The 7,500-nt window shown below is 38.2% G+C and overlaps 1 protein-coding gene across 6 annotated transcripts in view; it reads left to right on the top strand.

The window, feature by feature from the left end:
- Positions 1–7,500, top strand: part of LOC306763738 (unconventional myosin-IXAa-like) — a 134,135-nt gene that overhangs the window by 83,155 nt on the left and 43,480 nt on the right. The window lies entirely within an intron of this gene.

Raw genomic sequence — 7,500 nt, 5'->3', positions numbered from 1 at the left:
TGAATTTAAGCTTGTGGCTGCAGGGTCCAAGACAGGAAATGTTATGTATACAGTAGATTGACTGTTAGCCAGCTCAGCTACAATATCATTTAGCTCAACAATGGTTGCTCCCACTCTCCCAAACCCTTATTGCTCCCGTCATGTGGTCTTGTCTTAGGAATGTGCAACCTCCACTGGAATATATAGTACAGAGGCCAGAAACCAGATCCTTGTTAGGTCTGTTTGTCTCTGTCGCCTTCTTTTTTAGTCACGCATTAATTCTCTTTTTCTGAAGTGGCTGTTTAACAGGGACTCAGACGATGTGATCAGAAATGTAACCTTGGATGGGGGCTGCAGCTGTGATCAACTTTGTCCTGTGGCCTTCTCAAAGTTCCCTCCTGTTATCTTAGAGTTGGTCTTATCTTGAAAAGAGTAAGAAGTAAGAGGAAATAAAAAGAAGCAGACACTTACAGATCCTCTGAGGTCCCCATTTATCAGCAGAGATGAGTTTGAACCTCAGAATATCACCCTAAACTGTGCTGGAGAGTAGTACTGTATCATGCGTTAGTTGTTACTGTAACACATGTGCTAGTGCTATACATCCAGAGTTAACCGGGGCAGTGTGGGATGAGCGGAGCAATATTTCTGTGAGTGCTTCCTGTTTTATAAAGGGAATACAGAAAAACTGTGTTTGTGGAAAAGGAGATGGATAACAAAGATTTGGTTGTCAAGGTCTATTTTAGATTTTAAGCTGTATTTATTTGGGATATTCTGTGTATTTCCTTTATATAAATGAGAAAAAAACTCATAATCCATAATATATTGCAGTTCTATAAAAATATATTAAAAAATTTAAAAACATAACATCATACAAAAATGATACAGATTGTTAAAGAAAAAGAGGAATTTGTTAATATATAAATATTTAGTTTTTATTTTTCTAGATTGTGTTTAGCTATCCATAAATGCTCCCATGATGTGGACAGAAGAAAAAGAAAACAAGAAACTTTTCTAACAATAAATAACCAAGAGGTCTTTTTTTGTGTTTGTGTGTCTACAGCGAAGTCTTGAACAGAGCTGCCCTCAGTCCCATTATTTTGTTTGTTTTGTCAGGTAAATAAAGACCGAAAGTCTTATTAAAGAACAGGCTATTAAGACATGTCAACTTACAGGCACCTAAAGAACATTGCTTTGCTTTGTGAAACCATCTTCCATTGTAAAAGTTAGGAGCTGAATATTTCAGTGTCCATAGCATTGTGGGTGGTGTTGCATATACGCGTGTCCCCCACTCTGCATGGACTGGTTTAAAGACAGTATGTTCATTTAAATGTCCATGTAGGGATTTAGTGTGACTAAATTGTGCTTGTTGAAATATTAAATCACTGGCTAATTTTGAACCTTTTGTTGACACCATATGACTGCCTGGGCTGTTTACAATATGAGATCCCACTTTGCATGTGCACAATTAGCTCAGAAAAATAATTTCTATAAAGACACCGTAGCAAAAAGCTGAAACTGCAATAGAAGCTACATTGTTGACAATACAACCTTTTCATTGGCAAAGTTACAACTTCTGCATCAGATTTACTAAACAAAAGCAAAGATGCTGCTTCTCCAGTGAAGAAATGCAACAAATGTTTACTGTTTTTGCTCTTCATGTCTCATTCCATATCTCTTCTGCTGAGCTCGATTTCTTTGTGGAGAAGATGGTGACAAAAGTAATGTATAGAATTTTGATCTATTGTTGACATTTTTAACATTATCCTACGTAAATTACTTTTAGGTTTAATTTTGGCTAAAATGTATTTGAATTCAGAATTTCTCTGCTCCTCAGGGCCTAGTATTCGACATGGTCCCTACTGAAGTATCAAAAAGCAGACACACACACACACACACACAAGTAGAGCAGTGAACCTAATCTGACCGAAGGCCGTGGGAGCGAGCTGAGGCCACCTGTGGAATCCATAACACGCCTGTTTTTATACAAAGGAAATGTGGAAAAAAGAACCTGGCAAATGCTTCTGTCTTTTCTCAGAAATGATTTCTTCCTACTTGGATAAGAACATTTGAGAAAGTGTGTGAGGCAGCTGTCTCATCCACCCACAGTTGTGTTGGGGAAATTTGAATGAGGTGTCTCAGTTCAGCCTGGCATTTCCTTGACTTTAGCCAAGAGGGACTAAATTGGTTAAATTCAACAGATTAGATCATCTGATACTGAGTTACCTTTAAAAATGCTTTGCCAGAGTAATGAGGAGAGGGGAGGTAATTTCCTATTCAAGTATCAAACTTGTGCTTCTGAATCATTTTACATGACCATTCCTCAGTCTCGCTCAAGGACGCCACAAAGGACTCTCAGCAGTTCAGCTGAATGTGCTGTGAAAATACTTTAGGTCTTTTTCTCTACTCCCCCAATTATGTGTTTTTGTTCTCCATCTCTTAGTATTAGCCTGCTAAATTGAGCTCCACACAGTCCTCAGATTAAATTCCACATATTCTGATCAAAGTACTTCCCTGCTGTTTATATCCTTATGAAGCCAAGGAAGAAAAAGAAAATTTGAGTCCTGCTGCCAGAATGATATTACCATTGTGGTGGCCTTGGGGAGAAAATGGTGCATTTGCCACAAAAAGGAAGAATATTCACCACCTTTAGCTGCACTTGGCCTTAACCATCAACTTAGCAGTTAACGGTGATCCTTGTGAGGGGATGCCGAGCCCACACAATCAGCTCCGTCGTACAGAGGTTAGTTACTTACTAGCTGAGGCTACATTTACGCAACAGGCAAAATCGACCTATCTTTTTTTTTTTTTATTATTTGTTTTTCATATGTGGTCCGAAATAAATCAGACAGATTTAATGTTTTTCAATGTGACCTCAGTCTGTACAGTAGTGTCACATTTCACCTTCAAGTGAAACAGTTAACTACTATGATAATAGGACGATATGACCATTGGACGATATGCAACATCAAATGCAGAACTTACAAAAAAAAGTTTAGTTCCAGCCATCTTTTTTTTCAATATAAGAAAATGCTGTGCAAGTTAAATGGTCAGCTCTACAGGCTGAATTGAATTCATTACATGTAAAATAAGTTTAGTGTCTGTTTTAAAGCTACCTTTTCCATCAACTTACTCAGCACTGGCAGAATACTTTGTTTATTTTACACAATGGACACAACCTGGGCAGATTCCCAAACCTAGGGAAATAAGCTAACTTTCAGAATCAAATTAAACATATGGGATATTGGCAATGCAAGTATGACAGGCAATTTTAAGCAAACATTTATCTATATCATCCAAACCAGCTGTTTATCTTCTTTTTTTGTAGACTAGTTACGTAGTCTAGTCTCCATTCCCCTGTCTGTATCTTGATATGTAAGATGTTTGACTTGCAGAATTGTAATATACTCTAGTTGGCTCGTTCACCGGGTTGCAGCAAATCATTCTTGCAAACTTGGTAGACAGAGGGGAGATTTTTGATGTCGTATGTACAGAACTTCTTTGCTCGTCATTTTTCTTGATTTCAATTAAGAAAAAAACAACACAGTAGCCAGACCATCATTCTGCTGCTATAATGCCCAAGAAGACAAGTAAAAAGAATAAAAAAAATAATAGAAGTGACAAAAATCTTATAATGTATTGTTTTTTATTTATTTTAATTTTTTTTTTAAACAAAAAAATAGATTTAAAAATGTGCAACAAAAAATTCCAATATTTGATTATTTTATTTTATTTTATTTTTTTAAATTCATTTCCCACCGCTTGTAAATAACCTATTGTCTTGAAAAACTGGGTCTCCAGGGTATTTATTTCAGGCTGGAACAGCCTGAAAGGAATAACAGATTAAGGAACAACAGATTATTATAGATGCTGGTGCTATGTAGGCCTTCCTAGAGCTTTAGCCTCGGGCTCCCTAAGTGGAGGTGGAGTAAGCGCTCTGTGTCATTCCCTGTAAAGTCGCTTAGCCCAATCGTAGACATTATTTTTCTCCTCTGCTGTGAACATCTTGAGGGACTTGAAACATAGACAAAGAAAGTCTTAAGCTTGGGACAGTTTATTTGAGAGCTCCATCGTCCAATCTCGAATGTAAACATTTCATCTTTGTCCTCTGGCTCGCAGTGTTTCTTAAACCAAAGCGCTGCTAGTTTAATGGCTGGATACTTGTCACCTTTCAGTACCTCACTTACAGCTTGAAAAAGCAACTACAATTTAGAGATTGTGTTCAAAACAAATTTCTGAATGCCATCCAGTCTGTCAAGCTGATCTTTTTCCTCCATGGCTTAATGGATTTGATGGTACTGTTTGCTGACTGACTGCATCATTCCACCTGGTTTCGCATTCTTGGATCACAGCATGCGGGAGTTGTGAAATGGTACCAGATTCCTTGATAAATCACAAGGCTTTTGCATTTGGAAAAAACATGACTCACATCTTGCTGGTGTGTATTTGAGTATGATGTCAATGATATGGGCTACGCATAGCATCTACGTGTAGCTACAGAGGGTGGATTTGATGTTAGCATCTGATCACTCATGAACATAACTTTTAGTCAACGATCTGCCTCAATCCCAAAGTCATGCAGCTCTTTGATCATTTGTTTATGAAGATTGTGAGCTGCCTTTTTTTTTTTTTTTATTGTAGAGTAAAACTCAGCTGTTGTTATGAGCAACTCTTTAGTTTCCAGTCTTCACAGAAGTGACCAGCAAGATGTAGTGTCAGTCTGTTTGTTGTAATCATTTGTCCACATATCAGCGATAATAGCAATGCCACAATCCAGAGCTTTATTTATCTCTTTTGCAAGGATTTATTTTTCAGTTGCTGTTGTTTAAGCGCAAACATGGACATATGTGAGCGAGTACACAGCTGACATTCGCACGTCCGTTACATGCACCCGTGTAAGAGACCAGGTAACCACACAGAACCCATTACTAGGAACTATGTCAAAGGGCAGCAGATTATGACAGCAGAATTTGACACAGGTGACTGTTAACTCCAATTTGAACTGTGCTGGCATTGTGCTGGACTTTGGGAAGGTGGTTGTACTACTTTAAGGCAAGGCCTTCCTCTAAGTCCCTTCACAAACACGTCATCCTGAGTGTACCTGTCTTGTGGGTCTCGTATTTATATATCTTTTTGCAAGAGTTGCCTTTCAACCTCTCAAAATTTCTCTCATATGAGATGTAGCAGCCTGTTCTTCTTTCCTTTCGTATCTATGTATATATTCTCTTAACCTTAACTTTTCAAGCACCTGCTCTTTCATCTTCACACTTTATTGATTAGCTGTGGTGGCCGTGGTCCACATGGCTTATCGCTTTCCTGATGTGAGATCAGAAGTGAAGTGCATGGCACCCTCGTATTTAATGACCCAGGAGTTACCAGTCGGCCCACACATCATTAAGGTCGATGGTCCTCTGTAACGAAGGGTTCAATACCAGGAATCGTCAGGTTTCCTCTGACCTCTAATATCAAATTTCTTCAATGTAGGAAGTGTGAGTGCCATTAGTGGTATGTGTTTGGGAACAACACAAGCATGTGTTTAGTTTAGTTTAGTTTTTTGTGCTATATGTCTGAATTGAGATTGCACTTATTTATCAAATTTTATGATATTTCCCCCACTACAATTACAGTATGCCAGTTTACTGTGACACCAGATATAAATAAGGCAAAGAAAAGAGTTCCACCTTACCTCAAAGACTAAGCCTGAAAAAAGATACTAATTACAGGAATATTTGCTGTCAGTTAAATTTTTGTATCAATTTCACAGACCATACAGGGTTCCAATAAACACAATCTTTATATCTAGCTTAGGTCTAGACTTTGAAAGGTTCGTCTTGTAGAAGTACGAGGACATTGGTGTGTGAATATGTGATATTAAGACTGTATATGTGTGTTTGTTTCATTGTACTGGAGAGTAAGCCCATATCTGTGAAGATAACCTAAGCTATTTCAGTTTGACTATTTCAGCTGTGTTCCTGAAAATCTGACCCCACCACTCCCTTTTTCCTGTTTAAAAGATAGAAACAAGGAGGCATTTATATGTGTTTGAATGTGGGTGTCAAGCATTTATTCAGACACTTCTTATTCTTGCAAGACTGATCACCTTTTTATTATTTTGTAGAGAAGCTGAAGCTTTATGTTGAGGATATATAAAATCCTCACATGATGCAGGGGGATTATAAAATATGCTCATACAGGCACTCATAGACAACAAGTACATAAATAGCAATTGAAAACATGTGCAGATCAACATAATTTGGTGAAACACACACATGCACAAAACCCCCTGCTGTGAGGAGGCTTGCAGGCCACGTGCGGTGTGAACTCATGCTGTTGTTTAACACCCACTGTGGTTCTCAAGTGGAGGAAAAAGATAAAATGGGAGAGTAACAACTTCCCCTCCCACAGCCATGTAATTGCAAACACCAAGACTTGGTGTAATGGCCACAACTGTTACATTTAACAAAAGTCTGATAAAGTCCTGCTAATTATTTTCTCGGTTTCTTGGGTGGCCCTCTAATAAAACCTGTTCAGTCCATTTGTTCCCAGCTATGTTCTTCCTTGTTCCTAGCTGGTCCCATTGTGTTAAATAATTAAATTATATGGCAAAACACGGAGACTACACGCTCACTGATCATGTCACATTCAATCTGCAACTCCTGAGCTCCTGCTGCAGCATTTAAGTTGTGATTCTTTAAAAAAAAAAATTGAATTATTCATAACAATCTTGCATAACTTTGTGGAAGCAGGGACGTCACAGGCCAGCTTGCTAAAAATATCAGGAATGATCAATAATGCAGGAGTGAAGAGAGCTTTTTAAAGTGAAGTTTTGCTTTGTCATGACAGCTGGCTGCTTGGGACCTCAGCAGGCAGACTTGTTCAGAGTTGGAGGACCTGCTTTAGGGCATGATGGGGCTCCCAGTGACATACAAAGACATTGTTTTTAATTATATCATGCAAGACATTTATTCATATTGATTGCATGTTTCTGTTATGTCTCAATGGGATCCTTTTGTGAACTTTTTATAAACATCTAAAACTTTTTCATTGATTCAAACAGACCAGATTTGACAGTTTCTCTGGTTGGAGGGACACTTTGATTAAACAGGAATTATTAATCATGCAATAGCTAGATAACAACCTTTTTTCCTTTTAAAAAAAAACAAAACAAAAAAGCAACTAAACTGAGGTGCTAGAGACATTAAAGATATATTGTGCGGCGTCTGCATATGGTAGGGTTGGCCCAGCTGATGTAGAAGAAATGTGTTCTCACGTTCAAATGTAGTTTTACGGCATCGAGTTGCAGTTTTTCTTCCATGTTTACTATACAAACTCTGCACAAACATCCAGAAACACATTATCAAAACTGGCCTTTCATAAGGGTGTAATCTCACCTAAAAATGCTGCATTGGGGCATGTCTGGTCTGGAAGATGTGTGCGTCAACCCTCCGCAGACCTGCATATGGCGGTGACAACATGACCCAACTTATGCAGACACTGCGTGAATATAAGACCAACTAAATTTAA

Source organism: Telmatherina bonti (assembly GCF_933228915.1).
Source record: "Telmatherina bonti genome assembly, chromosome: 2".
Taxonomy (NCBI): domain Eukaryota; kingdom Metazoa; phylum Chordata; class Actinopteri; order Atheriniformes; family Telmatherinidae; genus Telmatherina; species Telmatherina bonti.
The sequence above is the reverse complement of the archived record's forward strand: the minus strand, read 5'-3'. Positions and strand labels throughout refer to the sequence as shown.